The 17,069-nt window shown below is 41.2% G+C and overlaps 1 protein-coding gene across 1 annotated transcript in view; it reads right to left on the bottom strand.

Annotated features, from left to right (window-relative positions):
• Window positions 1-17,069, bottom strand: part of LOC134302555 (receptor-type tyrosine-protein phosphatase S-like) — a 152,417-nt gene that overhangs the window by 110,878 nt on the left and 24,470 nt on the right. The window contains exon 2 of the mRNA XM_062987691.1: window positions 5,400-5,477. The gene's annotated coding sequence lies outside the window, so the exon portion shown is untranslated. The remainder of the gene's footprint in view (window positions 1-5,399; window positions 5,478-17,069) is intronic.

Raw genomic sequence — 17,069 nt, 5'->3', positions numbered from 1 at the left:
ACATGCCTTATTGTAAGAACAGCTAAACAGGAATTGGTTTCCATCACTCTGTATTTAACATAATACCAGAAACAAATAGCTTACCACCATCGTGCAGCGTGTAATGAACAATCCACTCAGAGCAAATCTTTTTCCTAAGTGCTCTGGAAGGCTCCCACATAGGTGTGTCGTAGCATAATGCATCGTAGCACTCATCCAACCGTTCAACTCTAACCAAAATGGATTTTTTTTTTTTTTAAGAGGGCCCATTAATTATTAAAAAACTTCCCAAGCACTAAGTATTTTACTGGCCGGCCATCATGTTAAGTGCGGTGGATGCCAGAGTCGGTTGTGATGGGCACATTTTTTACCAGCGGCAGAAGATTCTGCTTTAAAGAAGTCGAGGAGTCGATATCAGCACCAGCATCATCGATTTCTCTTATTCCTGCCTGTGTTCAGGTGTGAGAAACTAATATTACCCTTATCTTTGCTGCCCGTACTTAAGTTCAATGGGACTAAATGATGTGGGACCTGTTCCAGGCATTAAAACACACATATATACATATATATATACACCAATCAGCCATAACATTAAAACCACCTCCTTGTTTCTACACTCACTGTCCATTTTATCAGCTCCACTTACCATATAGAACCACTTTGTAGTTCTACAATTACTGACTGTAGTCCATCTGTTTCGCTACATACTTTTTTAACCTGCTTTCACCCTGTTCTTCAATGGTCAGGACCACCACAGGACCACCACAGAGCAGGTATTATTTGGGTGGTGGATCATTCTCAGCACTGCAGTGACACTGACATGGTGGTGGTGTGTTAGTGTGAGTTGTGCTGGTATGAGTGGATCAGACACAACAATGCTGATGGAGTTTTTAAACACCTCACTGTCACTGCTGGACTGAGAATAGTCCACCAACCAAAAATATCTAGCCAACAGCGCCCCGTGGGCAGCATCCTGTGACCACTGATGAAGGTCTAGAAGATGATCAACTCAAACGGCAGCAATAGATGAGCGATCGTCTCTGACTTTACATCTACAAGGTGGACCAACTAGGTAGGAGTGTCTAATAGAGTGGACAGTGAGTGGACCCGGTATTTAAAAACTCCAGCAGCGCTGCTGTGTCTGATCCACTCATACCAGCACAACCCACACTAACACACCACCACCATGTCAGTGTCACTGCAGTGCTGAGAATGATCCACCACCTAAATAATACCTGCTCTGTGGTGGTCCTAGTTTTAATGTTATGGCTGATCAGTATATATATACAGTATCTGTAGCGTCCATGGCTGTTCTGTCCAGATTCTTACTCTGGGACCAGTGATCATTAGAGTGAATCAATCCAGGATTGATTTTTTCCCCTGGAATAGATTCCTGTGTGCCCTCTCTACTAATTTACCGAAGAGGAAATGACATAAGAAAGGAGTCAGACAGTGATCAATAATAACTATAATTATCTTAGTCCTTTTAATCATCTCCAGAAAGAAAGGTTCATTTTAAAGCTGAAAAATTACATCTACACCGAGACACGTTTAAAGTCTCTTCCTTTGATTTTGTTACACGGCTAGTCATTTGAAAAACGAATGGACGCTTGTAGCTACCAAACTTGCACTGTGTAAAGTGCGTATCTAATCACATGCTTGTCCAAAAAGACCACACTTGTAAACTGCATCATCTAATTCACTTCTAACATACAACAATTTCATTAACCATATACTGAGGTCTGTTTTTAAATGTACTTGAAGCTTATATGTGATTTAGGGTTCTGTAAATGATCATTCATTTATTTAGATAGGTATGTAGGTAGGTATATAAGTAGATAGGTATATAGGTAGGAAGATAGGTATATAAGTAGGTAGGTAAGTAGGTATACAGGTAGGTAGGTAGGTAGGTAGGTAGGTAGGTAGGTAGGTAGGAATATAGGTGGTAGGTAAGTAGATATATAGGTATATAGGTATGTAAGTAAGAAGATATATAGTTATATAGATGGTAGATAGTAGGTAGGTAGGTAGGTAGGTAGGTAGGTAGGTAGGTAGGTGGGTAGGTAAATAGGTAGGTAGGTCTATAGGTAGGTAGGTAAGTAGATAGTTAGGTAGGTAAGTAAGTAGGTAGGAAGTAGGTAGGTATATAGATATGTTGGTAAGTAGATGGGTAGGTAAGTAGGTATATAGGTAGGTAGGTAATTAGGTGTATAGGTAGGTAAGTAGGTAAATAGGTAGGTAGGTATATAGGTATGTAGGTAAGTAGGTATATAGGTAGGTAAGTAGGTAAATAGGTAGGTATATAGGTAGGTAGGTAGGTAGGTAGGTAGGTAGGTAGGTAGGTAGGTAGGTAGGTAGGTAGGTGTGTATATAGGTGTGTAGGTGGTTATATAGATATGTAAGTAAGTAGATAGATAGGTATATGGGTATGTAGGTAAGTATGTAGGTAGGTATATTGGTTGGTAGGTTAGAAGATTGATATGTAGGTTTATAAGCAGGTAGGTAGGTAGGTATATTGGTATGTAGGTAAGGAGGTAGGTAGGTAAGTAGGTATATACTTAGGTAGGTATATAGGTATGTAGGTAAGTAGGTAGGTAAATAAATAGGTAGAGAAGTAGGTATATAGGTAAGTAGGTAGGTAGGTAGGTATATAGGTAGGTAGGTGAGTATATAGGTATGTAGGTAAGTAGGTAGGTAGGTATATATGTATGTAGGCACATATATAGGTAGGTAGTTCTATAAGTAGATAGGTAACTAGATAGGTAGGTAGGTTGGAATGTAGGTAGGTAGGTAGGTAGGTAGGTAGATATATAAGTAGGTAAATAAGTAGGCATATAGGAAGGTAGCTGGACGATTAGAGCGCTTACATTTTTATCTAAAGGAAAACTCATCTTGTCATGTTTTCATGTTAATTGAATAACATCTAACTTTATAATAGTGCCAAATGCATTTCAATTAGAAATTTTAGGCCAGTGGACTAGTAATCTGGACTACTAATCAGAAGGTTGCTGGTTTATGCCACACTACAGGGAAGCAGCCATTGTTGGACACCTGCTTGCATGGTATTTGGTCATAACTGTAAGTCGCTTTGGATAAAAGCGTTTGGTAAATTAGCCGTCTAAAGCTGCATATGAGGGGTAAGAAAGAGGCGAGCATAAATACCTCCTTTATTTAGTTGAAGGAAAAACAAAGATGAATTTGTAATGCATTGCTTGTAAGGTTCGTTTGATTTTTAATGTATTCAGTAATTGTACAGGGTAAATATTTATACACGTGTATTGTGAGGAGAATGAACTTAAATGCAACCAACAACACCAAGTACAAGCATCCTTGCCCATTGATGTCAAGCTAATCCTGGGTGTATTGAATATTTCTCAGCTTAATCCAGCATGACCTTGTCCAGATATCACAACACGCCGTGGTCCACAACTACAGTTCGACGATCTGTGTCACGTAGCAGCAGATGCGGCCGTGGCATGTTTCTGCAGGGGGGATTACACACCTGTACTTCTACACCAGCACCAGCAAATGCACAATTAGGCCAGACGCAGCCTTGAATCGCTAATAAGTAACATGGAGGGATTGTTTTGACGTATGTGAAATAGGTACCTGCTCCTGTCATGGGGGCGCTAATTCTATTTCAGTAATGAGACTTGTGAATGTAACCTTGTGCAAAGCACCACGATGAGACTGAATTAGAAAGTCATGGCTAATATGAAGAGTAACACGATCACACAATCACACACACATTTCACACAGAGAAAAGCATGAGAAATTGTCTTTTCTTCTCTCAGTCTCTTTGTGCTGTCATTTCGAGTCAAGTGTCATTCAGCCACGGGTTCGCACGCTGACAGAAGCTGAATTTGTGCTCTCTAAGAAATGGCACGTTGAAAAGATGTGTAAAGAGGAAGAATTTCACACCAGATTTCTTGTTTTAGATGAGAATTCCAGCCTAGTTAATACAGGGTGACCGTATACTGGTTTACAAAAAAGAGGACACTTGTGGTAAGATGGCAGAATTGGGCAAACAGACACCTGCACTGGGCTCCAGCACATCCCACGACCCTAACTGGATAAGCGGATAAGACGATGAATGAATGAATGAACATTGCTAGACATTGTCCACAGTCAAGCAAGCTCTTTTTATTTCTGTAGACTGCTGTGGAAGGAATAAGCTCCTGCTCTTCTGATCTGTATCAGTGTGGTCAGCAACGACTTTAGTGGAGCTTCGAGGAGCTTCTTGTTTGCCCGGTTGCTTCTAAGCACATTCATGTGTAAAGCTTGCTTGACTGTGGACGATGGCCTCTGGGTTTAAGTAGCTTTTCATTCATTCCTTCCTGTTCTTTGCTGGTTCTTGGATATAATCCGATCAACATTCGCCACAAGGTGAAGGTTTGGGCCGTCTGGCAAACAAACTTGGCAAAGAGACCACTGTTCCACGTACCATTCAAATTAAAGCAGTCAATCCGGCCGTATTTATATGGACACTAACAAAACTCAATCGTAACCACTAATGATGGGTTAAGAGGACACAGATTTGTGAGAAACTCAGTCAGGCATTGATTCATTCTGTACGTATTCACACGTATTCAATAAACGGACCTTATTATAAACGCTAATTTGCGAATGTTTGTGGACTTGTTGATTACAGTTTTTGAGGGCAGTTGTAGCCTAGTGGTTAAGGTACTGGTCCAGTAATCAGAAGGTTGCCGGTTCATGCCTCACCACTGCCAGGTTGCCACTGTTGGGCCCTTGAGCAAGGCCCTTAACCTCTTGAGACCCTGCGGTCACATATGAGGACATTACATTTTGGCTTTGTTATGCCTTATTCCTTGACCTGCTAAACTTAGACCGATTGTCCCCATTAGTGGACACTTTTGTCTGCCATCTATAAAGTTTGTTTGTTTCTTTATTAAGATTTTAACATTATGTTTTACACTTTGGTTACATTCATGACAGAAACGGTAGTTACTCATTACACAAGATTCAGGTTATATCAAACACAGTCATGGACAATTCAGTGGCTCCAATTCACCTCACTTGCATGTCTTTGGACTGTGGGAGGAAACCAGAGCACCCGGGGGAAACCCACACGACAACATGCAAACTCCACAGAGAAAGGACCCGGACCGCCCCATCTGGGGATCGAACCCAGGACCTTCTTGCTGTGACAGTGTGCGACAGTGCTACCCACTGAGCCACCGTGCCACCCAACTAATAAGGTTAAAAACAAAAGGAATAGAAAAAATGCATTGAAAAAATCAAAGCTCGGGTCTCAGGAGGTTAACCCTCAATTGCTTAGATTGTATACTGTCACAGTACTGTAAGTCACTTTGGATAAAAGCGTCTGCTAAATGCCGAAAATGTAAATGTAAATGAAAGGTTTAGTTACGAGAGACTTTAATAAATAAAATACTGACCTTTTTTTCTCTTTTTACACCTGATTTTGCTTCATGGTCAGTGCGGTAATCCTTGAGGTACAGTATGAATTGCTACACCTGTAAGAAAGGAGACACAAGTTATCAGAAAAAACGTTTTATGGAATCTGATTAGTGATATTTCTGGAATATTCTTTCATGGTACTTAACAGAGCAGGTATTATTTGGGTGGTGGATCATTCTCAGCACTGCAGTGACACTGACATGGTGGTGGTGTGTTAGTGTGTGTTGTGCTGGTATGAGTGTATAAGACACAGCAATTCTGCTGGAGATTTAAATACCGGGTCCACTCACTGTCCACTCTATTAGACACTCCTACCTAGTCTGTCCACCTTGTAGATGTAAAGTCAGAGACGATCGCTCATCTATTGCTGCTGTTTGAGTTGGTCATCTTCTAGACCTTCATCAGTATTCTCAGTCCAGCAGTGACAGTGAGGTGTTTAAAAACTCCAGCAGCGCTGCTGTGTCTGATCCACTTATACCAGCACAACACACACTAACACACCACCACCATGTCAGTGTCACTGCAGTACTGAGAATGATCCACCACCCAAATAATACCTGCTCTGTAGTGGTCCTGGGAGAGTCCTGACCAATGAAGAACGGGGAAGCCGTAGCCTAGTGGTTAAGGTACTGGACTAGTAATCAGAAGGTCACTGGTTCAAGCCCCACCACTGCTGCTGTTGGACCCCTGAGCAAGACCATTAACCCTCAATTGCTCAAACTGTATACTGTAACTGTAACGTAAGTCGCTTTGGATAAAGGCGTCTGCTAAATGCCGAAAATGTAAATGTAATTGTAAAAAACAGCATGAATGGGGGCTAACAAAGCATGCAGAGAAACAGATGGACTACAGTCAGTAATTGTAGAACTACAAAGTGCTTCTATATAGTAAGCGGAGCTGATAAAATGGACAGTGAGTGTGTTTTAATGTTATGGCTGATCGGTGTGTGATGTGCTTTGTGTAGCAACATTATGTTTTGTAGATCAATCTGAGGTAGGCAGCAGTGTAGAAAACATTAGACACATGAGGGGTTTTTTTTCCCCAGAGCTCACTGGTAAATGACACAAATTCACTGATGTAAAATTTACCCACATTAAATTTATGCTGAACTTTGTTTTAGCTGACAAAAAGGATTTGCTCCAGAAGTAAGTGTAGCAAAACTGCAGAGTGCAGCTAATTCTTCTAAGCTCGATGTAACTCATGAAATAAGAACCAAGAGGGATTGTGATTTGACAACAGACCAAATCATGGTCCTTCAGACATAGCCAGTGGAAGTAAGGTACCGTAATTCACCGCTGAGCCACCCGGCCCAATATTTTGCACAAAAACACACATTTCTGGATATTTACCAGGCAGGTCAGTGAGTCGGAGGCATACTAAGCTTGAACGTTGCTTTTCTCACTCGCACACGCACACCGAGCCGACTCCCTGACTTACATTCTATTCCACGTATGCAAAAAACGTTCTGTGGATTCCTGCGACGTGTTGGTCGTTACTGGCTGCGCTTAAAAGGTCTTTGGAGAAATGTCAAACACCCTTTGGGGAATCCGTCAGAGACAAGCTGACACACATCTAGGTGTGTTTGTTCTCCTCCTCCCACATCCCGAGCTCTGCACTTCATCTTTGGTGCAGTGAGGCGTGTCTTCTCTCACTGTTGCCTTGTCAACCACTTCTCCCTTGTCTCCTCCGTCTCCCTCCCTCTCTTTCCCCGGCTCTCTCGTCTTCATCAAGCGGCGATCTGTTTGTGCAGTCCGCGGGCTTAGTCCGGAGGCCCTCGGGGAGCATCATTTCCATGACAACGGCACCGGAATCCAGCCGGCTCGTACGATCCTCCCGTTGAGACGCTACGCGACCTTAAGCCGTGGAGCGTCTCGGGTAAGCGGGATGGATCCTCTGCTTTATATTACTGTCGGGGCTTTGGAAAGTTTTGGGAAGGAGGTGAAGCACAAGTGCTCAGCGTAATTGAGGGTTTGGTCGGGATCAGTGACAAATTCCGGGTCAATGTGGAGACTCGGCTCAATGCACAAATTAAGTTCTTCAGTTGTCTCTTGAGTTTTGTGTAGTTTCCATACCTCCAGACTATCCTGTCCTGTCTATTTAAGCCAAGGAAAACGTATTTCCATATCACTTTCTACAATAGGACACTGTCTGAGGGCAGCTTCCCAAAGATCCAGGTCTGAAACCATCTAATGAACAAGCCTAGTGGGACAGCACTTCTTATTATCTACATTATTAGGATAAAGTGACCATACGTCCTATTTTTTGGACCTAAAAAATGCATCCGAAAAATGTTCAGGATTTGGCTTTTGTAGCCCGCACAAAGAGAGAGTTAAAGGTAAAGACCGGGTAACACAGAAGATGTTGTTACTGCTGCAGAGGGAGTTTTTGCATTTCAAACCACAGAGAATCACAACAGCTACAGATCAGTGGACTGCACACTGTAAACATTTCCAAATGCACATACTATTGTTTAGGGCCAAACGCTGAATTGAAAGTATTAAGATTATTTGACCATTAATGTATTTGTTAGTTGACTTGCTAAAACGTAGCTGTTTATTTATGAAAATTGAATAACGTAGTTGGATGGTTATTGATGCATGTCAAATATTTAAACCCTACTTTATACACATGAAATTTTTGCCAATCCGATCCAATTTTTTTTTTTATTTAGACATTTTTCCCTTCATCTTCCAATCCATTCACTTTCCATTACCAACATGTATCATCTAAAGGCATGGCTGCGGAGGGAGAGTGTACGGGTACTGGACTGGCCTGCCTGCAGTCTTGACCTGTCCCCAATAAAGAATGTGTGGAGAATTTTGAAATGAAAAATGTGACAACGACGACCCCGTACTGTTGCACATCTTAAGACGTGCTTGCAGGAAGAATAAGACAAAATAAAAGCTGATACAATGAAATCACTTGGTCTCCTCTGTGCCAAAACGTCTTTTAAGCTTGGAATGTGTTGCAGGCCTGAAATGCAGGAATGGATGTTTATTAATAAAGGAAATGAAGTTGAGCAGATAAAACATGAAATATCTCAGATCCATCCTGTCTGCAATTAATTAAAAGTCAAAGTAAATGTAAGAAACTCTGTGTTTTTTATTATTTGCATTTTTGGGTTGTATAAATGTAATAAAATGCATTCAAACATAGAAGTACAAGGTAGTGAATTAGACATTTACACTAGCTGGCAACAAGTAAGAGTGCAGGACGTTGCTTATGTACGTGGCATTTGAATCGTATCATTTTTTTATAATACAGTGATTATGAGGTTTTCTTCTATTATGTACAGCAAACTGGGATCCAACACTCATGCAACGTGATTGGTCCGATTGCAAATAGCTTGTAAATAAACACATTGTAAATAAATATTCGCCTGTCGCTGTCACTTGCTGGCTTTAAATCAGGCTAAGCAGGATAGCGGTAGCTTAATAATTAAGCTGTTACACTAGTAACTACTTTATGTAATGAAACTGGCTGCCAGAAAGCTACTGATGTGTAAGGATTTTCCCCTCAGCTACTCAGCTTCCTGTTCAAGGTATATTTTGCATGTCTCTTTGGATAAAAGCACCTGCCAGATTAATAAATGTACGTTTATACGCTGGCTGTTAACAAAGCAGCTCTGATTATGCGCCCGGGGCCACTGTCAGAGTGGAATATCTCTCTTTAATGTTAGCACGCTGGTTAATAGCTGTTGAAAGTCGGGGCATCTGCAAAGCACCATGCTCAGGCTTATCAGAAGCAAGTTACGGCCTTTGTGTAGCACAAAAGGGTATAAAAAGGGCAGCAGAGACGTTTTTTTTGGTTTTTCAGAGCTCTTTCTTATTAACATGCGCAATACGAGGTCACAGTTTGTGATAACGCTGAGCAGTCGAATGATTTTCATACTCGTTATTAAACGGCATAATTAATTAAGGTGTTTTTTATTATGTTATTTGGCTCACTCACCCGAACAAAGCTGAAGCGTCCCAATCGTGCCCACACCGAACGACGACGCGTGTTTGTTTGGGATTGCGCAACTCTGGAGTCTTGTTTATGGCTGTCTGACCATTTAGTTGGTCACGGGTGACGGCTTTTAGATTTTTCAGTTGCCACAACCATCCTCTTTTTTAAGTTTTTATGGTTTCCGAGGCAACTTCTCTCTCTCTGGTAAGCCCGGGGATCTAACTTGCTGGTGGACTGAGTAGCTGGTTGCTTTCTGTTTCAGGTTTCTCCCCTGTGTTTTCTCTCTAATGGACTCCTTGTTTCTACACTCACTGTCCATTTTATCAGCTCCACTTACCATATAGGAGCACTTTGTAGTTCTACAATTACTGACTGTAGTCCATCTATTTCTGTACATACTTTTTTAGCCTGCTTTCACCCTGTTCTTCAATGGACCCCCACAGAGTAGGTATTATTTGGGTGGTGGATCATTCTCAGCACTGCAGTGACACTGACATGGTGGTGGTGTGTTAGTGTGTGTTGTGCTGGTATGAGTGGATCAGACACAGCAATGCTGCTGGAGTTTTTAAACACCTCACTGTCCCTGCTGGACTGAGAATAGTCCACCAACCAAAAATATTCAGCCAACAGCGCCCCGTGGGCAGCGTCCTGTGACCACTGATGAAGGTCTAGAAGATGACCAACTCAAACAGCAGCAATAGATGAGCGATCGTCTCTGACTTTACATCTACAATGTGGATCAACTAGGTAGGAGTGTCTAATAGAGTGGACAGTGAGTGGACACGGTTTTTAAAAGCTCCAGCAGCGCTGCTGTGTCTGATCTAGACATACCAGCACAACCCACACTAACACACCACCACCATGTCAGTGTCAATGAAGTGCTGAGAATGATCCACCACCTAAATAATACCTGCTCTGTGGGGGTCCTGACCATTGACAGAAGAACAGCATGAAAGGGGGCTACCAAAGCATGCAGAGAAACAGATGGACTACAGTCAGTAATTGTAGAACTACAAAGTGTTTCTATATGGTAAGTGGAGCTGATATAATGGACAGTGAGTGTAGAAACAACCTCAAATGCACCCCAAACCAAGCAGCATTAAACGTCCCCAATTTGCCCAATCACCCTAACACCCAGAGTTCTTTTAAAACACAAATGATTACCAAAGTCCGAAGCGTTCATTAATCCAGTCAGTTCTATTACTGCAGTCAATACTAGCACAAGCTAAACAGAAAAGAAAATTAAATTCAAACATTCAAAGGAAATAAAAACATTCCAACAGAACAAGACACTAATGGGGTAGATTGACTCCAAAAAATAGGATTTGAATGTTTATTATTTATCTTATTGTTCTTACAGTCAATATAGCCATCAATAACCATTCCCAAAATATAAGTCTAGTACAATCAAACCAAAACAAAAATTGTATGAACATTTATCCATTTTTCTGAGGTCAAGAAGCAGGGAAAGTAGATCATTATACATCCAATATTCTTTTCTCACTTATGTTCTTATCCTTAAACATTCACCCAAGCAAGATGTCAATTATATCTAAGTACACTTACCCAATACTGTAAGATATTATTTAATATTTCTCCTCTTCTCAATGCTTGTTTATGTGCTGTCACATACACACCACATATAACTTATGTTTTGTTCCTCTTGTTATTTAAACATCTTGATCAGATTTGCTGACGTCTGTATTTATTCACAATCACGTGCATTAGTTCCTGTTTCGTCTGCTTGGACACTGGTTTTCTGTTCCCCTAATCCTGTTCAGTACAGCGGTACCTTGACGTTGAGTTTTAAACACATCAAGTACCTGGACTGGCTAGGGCACACGTGTCAAACTCAAGGCCACGTCGTTTTATGTGGCCCGCGAGAGCTTAAAATACGTACGATTGTCTTAAAACACACTGTAAGTTTATCGTACATAAACTGCACCTCCCACAATGCATGCCGATTTTGTGACCCGCAAAGTGACCGCATCCCGCCACTAGATAGCAGTCAGACATCCCAAGTTGCAAAAACTCATTTCAGGGAGGTACCCCCGGACCTCGATCCCGACCCCCGAAGCCCAAAAAAAAAAAAAAAAAAAAAAAAAAAGGTAAAAAACCTGTCGCACACACCAAAGGATATGGGTGATAACAGAACTTTTAGGAGCTGCTAACTGAGCTACTAAGCTAACTGTTCGCGTCACAAACACATAGTGCACTAGATAGTGTGAAAGATAATACATTTAGGTTCCCTACATAGTGCACTAGTTTGTATATTAGAAGATAATTTATGTTCCTTACTTAGTGCACTAGATAGTGTACTAGATAACGGATTTATGTTCCCTACATAGTGCACTAAATAGTGTATTAGATAACGCATTCATGTTCACTACATAGTGCACTAGAAAGTATAACTAGATGATGATTTGTGTTCCTTACATAGTGCACTAGATAGTGTATTACATAATTAATTATGTTCCCTACATAGTGCACTAAATTGTGTATCAGGTAACGGATTCATGTTCCCTACATAGTGCACTAGACAGTATATTAGACAATTGATTACATAATCAATCATATTACATAATTAATTATGTTCCCTACATAGTGCACTAAATTGTGTATCAGGTAACGGATTCATGTTCCCTACATAGTGCACTAGACAGTATATTAGACAATTGATTTATGTTCCCTACACAGTGCACTAGATTGTATATCAGATCACGGATTTATGTTCCCTACATAGTGCACTAGATAGTGTATTAGATAACGCATTCATGTTCACTACATAGTGCACTAGAAAGTATAACTAGATGATGATTTGTGTTCCTTACATAGTGCATTAGATAGTGTATTACATAATTAATTATGTTCCCTACATAGTGCACTAGATTGTATATCAGATAACGGATTTATGTCCCCTACATAGTGCACTAGACAGTATATTAGACAATTGATTTATGTTCCCTACACAGTGCGCTAGATTGTATATCAGATCACGGATTTATGTTCCCTACATAGTGCACTAGATAGTGTATTAGATAACGCATTCATGTTCACTACATAGTGCACTAGAAAGTATAACTAGATGATGATTTGTGTTCCTTACATAGTGCATTAGATAGTGTATTACATAATTAATTATGTTCCCTACATAGAGCACTAAATTGTGTATCAGGTAACGGATTCATGTTCCGTACATAGTGCACTAGACAGTATATTAGACAATTGATTTATGTTCCCTACACAGTGCGCTAGATTGTATATCAGATAACGGATTTAATACGCGTGTGCGCGCTCTTGGCCGCTCGTTCTAGATTCCGGGAGATTTTATCTGACTTGTGGACATCAGGGAGCCGCTATGTATATGCGGGAGACTCCCGGAACTTCCGGGAGACTTGGGATGTCTGTAACAGCGTTTCCACAAAAACCCATACAGACACGAGGAGAACGTGCAAACTCCGGACAGTAGGGACCCAGATCGCTCCACCTGGGAATCAAACCTCAGGATCTTCTTGTTGTGAGGCGACAGTGCTACCCACCGAGCCACCGTGCCGCCCAGCCAACATCTATATAGTACAAATCTTTATTGAACCTACATACAGACTGGTCAACTGTGAGCGTCTCTAACAGCGTCATTAAGGAGCAGCAGAATAAACACACATCCAAAATCATTATGGCTTAAACAGCAAAGGTCATCAGTAAAATTAAAGTAATGGCTAAGTAATCAGTATGAGGACAATAATTTAACTGTCACACTAAATGCCTTCCAGTATCTCTGTGTGACCTTTTGTGTGAAAGCCCCACTTGTTATGACATTATTGACATTTTGTATTATGACCCATAAGATAAAGCAGCTTCAATCTGTCAAAACATAAACTAGAGGATATTATTTGTCTGTCGTTGGGGTCGACGGGTCGAATGAGACTTATTATATGTGTAATTTAAGCAGACTACAGACGCTTTACAGTTAAAAGTATGCATACACCTTCTAAATTGTGAATGTAAATGAATATTTATATTTAATTTACATTTATGTTTATATTTATGAGCCGACAGAACAGATTCAAAATGTAACACATTGAGTTAAAAAATGTACATCTGAGTGTAAAATCTGAATAAACATGAGGAAAACAATCCGCTGCAATCTGTACCATGAAGATAGACAGACAGACAGAGAGACAGACCGACAGATTAGACAGACAGAGACAGACAGACAGACAGATTAGAAAGAGACAGACAGACAGATTATATAGATAGATAGACAGACGGATTACATGGATAGAAAGGTAGATAGAAAGGTAGACAGACAGATTATATAGATAGACAGCCAAACAGACGAATTAGATGGATAGAAAAGTAGATAGATAGACAGACTAGATAGATAGATAGATAGATAGATAGATAGATAGATAGATAGATAGATAGATAGATAGATAGATAGACGAACTGACGGATGGGCAGACTAGATAGATAGACAGACAGACAGACAGACAAACACAGACAGGCAGATTAGATGGATAGAAAGTTATATAGACAGACAGATAGATAGACAGACAGACATAAAGACAGGCTTGATAGATAGACAGACAGACAGACAGGTTTGCTACATAGATAAACAGACAGACAGACTTGATATATAGACAGATAGATAGACAGACAGACTTGCTATATAGACAGACAGACTTGATATATAGACAGATAGACAGACTTGATATACAGACAGACAGACAGACAGACAGACAGACAGACAGACAGACAGACAGACAGACAGAGAAAAAATAATATCCTGAGGTTGGTATTGATTGTTTGGGCTTGGACTCCATGTTCCAGTGCGGGCCAATCCTAACGCCACAACAAACATTGGCACCATATTATTATTTGAGCCTGCTGCCACCTCACACAATGCCTCTGTGTCTGAACGGATACAAATCTCTGCAGTCATGTTCCTGAATTAAATGGAAAGCCAATACGTATAGCAGCACAACAAATAAAATGTCCTGTTGGGGCGGCGGTCCAGCTCGATAAATGCATACAGGTGCAATTTCTGTCTAAACATTGACAGCTTTATAGTCCACAAAGGGTTCATTTTATTAATTCCGACCTTAAAATATAAACATTTACTAAAGGATTAATAATTAATCAAGTTTTTTTTCTACAGGTTTAATGACAGTGATTATAAATCTAAAGCTAAATACAGGTCCTTTATAGCTGCTGTCGTGTGCAGGTGAACGGGAGTCCAGCTGGGGACACGAATACATCTAACAGGCTATCAGCTCTGAGACTAATGCTTATTTCAACTACGCCTGCCCCAGAAATACAAGTTGCAAAGTGGTACCATAGTTTTTAATCTAGTCTTAATACAGATGTGGAGCAGAATGCGTTAATGGCACAGGCGGCACCGTCACAGAGAGTCTATTAAACTATTTATAGAAGCACTATTTTCTGTTCACATGCATGAAAACTCACAATGAATTGCTCAAGGTGGCCGTATGCAGATGTTTAAATATATTCAGTTATTACTCTGCCTATAGAAGCTTATGGTATAATGTCTAAAGACGAATGCCACATCTGGCTGTATATTAATACGCACAATTTCCATTAGCCTATTCGACTGAATAATACACCATATGGCAACATTTGTGGACATCTAAATAAATTACATTTCCAAAACCTTAGACATTACATTTTCTGCTATATTTAATATACTTCATACAACAATTTATTTCGATTCAGCCATAATAAGGTCTGGCTCTGTTGTTGGGCGATTAGCCTGGGTTCTTGGTTTCATTCCCCAATTGTTGCTACAATTTTCCACACTGATCCTGGATGCTATGGAGCCCTGCAGTGGTGCTTCGTGTGTAGATAAAAATAACGTGTGGCCACTTAGTAAGGCATGTGAACGAGATCCTAATGAATGTCCACGACTTAGTAAGGTATGGTGTGGCCAGACGTTCCTTTTATTTTGGCCACAGCTAACGTAAAGCATACAGAATCCTATATTTGTCTCTCCAAGATATGTAAGCCCGGCTTTATATAAGCTAATGCACCAAGTTATAACCCAAAACCTGATATACACAGTCGAGTCATATTATCATGACCACCAGTTAACAGCCATGTGCAGCACATACAGCAGCTAGACGGGCTGGGAGTGAATCAATAAGGTCCTGGTAGGTTGTCACAGGTATCTGGAGCCATGCTGACTGCAGTGCATCATCCCACAGCTGCTGGAGGGTGTGTGGGGGAGGATCCATAGTGACACGACAATAAAGGTGGTCCCACAGATGCTCAGTTGGGTTCAAGTCTGGTAAATTAGGGAGCCAGGGTTGTACTTGGTCATGCTCTTCCAACCAATGTAGGACATTTCTAGCAGTTTTACCCATGGTCCTTTAGCCCTGAAAGCAATGAAGGATATATGTGCAGACAGCCTATCGCACACCTTATATACCCACCAAGCCAGCTCACGAAAAATGACTTCTGTAATGAGCTTGTTCCCACGTCATGGCCATGCTTTATTTGTATTCATACAGGATGTCACCAGTGGGGCTCTGTAGGACGCTGTATGTTTAAGATTTTTCTGTATCCTTCTTGGAACTAATGGACCCAGCAAAGAACTCAGCTGTGCTATCAGCCTGGCCTGGACAGAGACCCACAACAGACACAAGTGCTCATGCCTGAGCCAGGAACATTTGGTTTAAGATTCTTATTACTGGTGCTGGTTTAGGAACCATCACGACACGACAAAGCCCTAGTCTTGGTACTTGATATGGCTCTATGTGGGAGTCCACTGTTACTGGTGCCGTTACAGTGACCCCTGCTGTGTGGTTTAGGAACCATCACGACACGGCACAGCCTGAGTCTTCATACGTGGTATGGCTCTCTGTGGGAATCCACTGCTGGCTGGTGTAAAAGAAGCAGCAGACAACTTCACACGTGGCCCTTCTTGACCAGTGTAGGCGGGGAAATGGGGCGCTTGGGTGGCGCAGCAGTAAATTCTAGTAAACACTACCCCACTACTGCTTGAATCCAGGGTTCGAATCCCAAGTGGTACTGTCAGTCGGTTAGGCGTCAACATACAGACATGATTGGCTGTCTGAGAAGGTAGGTGGATTAAAGGATTGGCGTGTTGGTCTGGGGTGTGTTACTGCACTGTGGGTAGGATTCTGAGGATTTCATACCCACTGTGTCCCTGAACCTACTAGTAAGGTGTTGTCCATAAACTTTTGGAATTATATTGTATTTCTGTTTGTGTTTCTTTAAAAAGTTTCTTTCTTTGTTTAATTCTTTGGACTTTCTGCCTTTCTATTTGTTTTACTATTCAGTGAAATGCATGAACCTTTGAAAAGCCATTCCTCCTGGTTCCGCTTCACCTCACCTCATTACCACGACAACAGAGAGGCGGATCTCCTGGCACCATTCCTCCGTTCATTCACCTTTCATTTTTTCACGTCGGACCCTTAATGAAAAATTTTGTTTTCCAGAGCGACCCTGCCACCTCTGTACCCTCCCCGCGATCTCATTCATCTTTTCTTAATCACGGCTCGGTAATGAGCGCCCTAATCTGAGAATAACCTCCGGTGAGACTGACATCAATCAGCGCGCCCCGGCCGCGTCGACGTATCCGACTATTTGCATAACCTATCTCGGCCTGGAAGATTCCCTCACTCCGGGTTGACGCAATTTAATCACAGCCAGACTGCATC

Source organism: Trichomycterus rosablanca, chromosome 25, assembly GCF_030014385.1.
Source record: "Trichomycterus rosablanca isolate fTriRos1 chromosome 25, fTriRos1.hap1, whole genome shotgun sequence".
Classification (NCBI taxonomy): domain Eukaryota; kingdom Metazoa; phylum Chordata; class Actinopteri; order Siluriformes; family Trichomycteridae; genus Trichomycterus; species Trichomycterus rosablanca.
The sequence above is the reverse complement of the archived record's forward strand: the minus strand, read 5'-3'. Positions and strand labels throughout refer to the sequence as shown.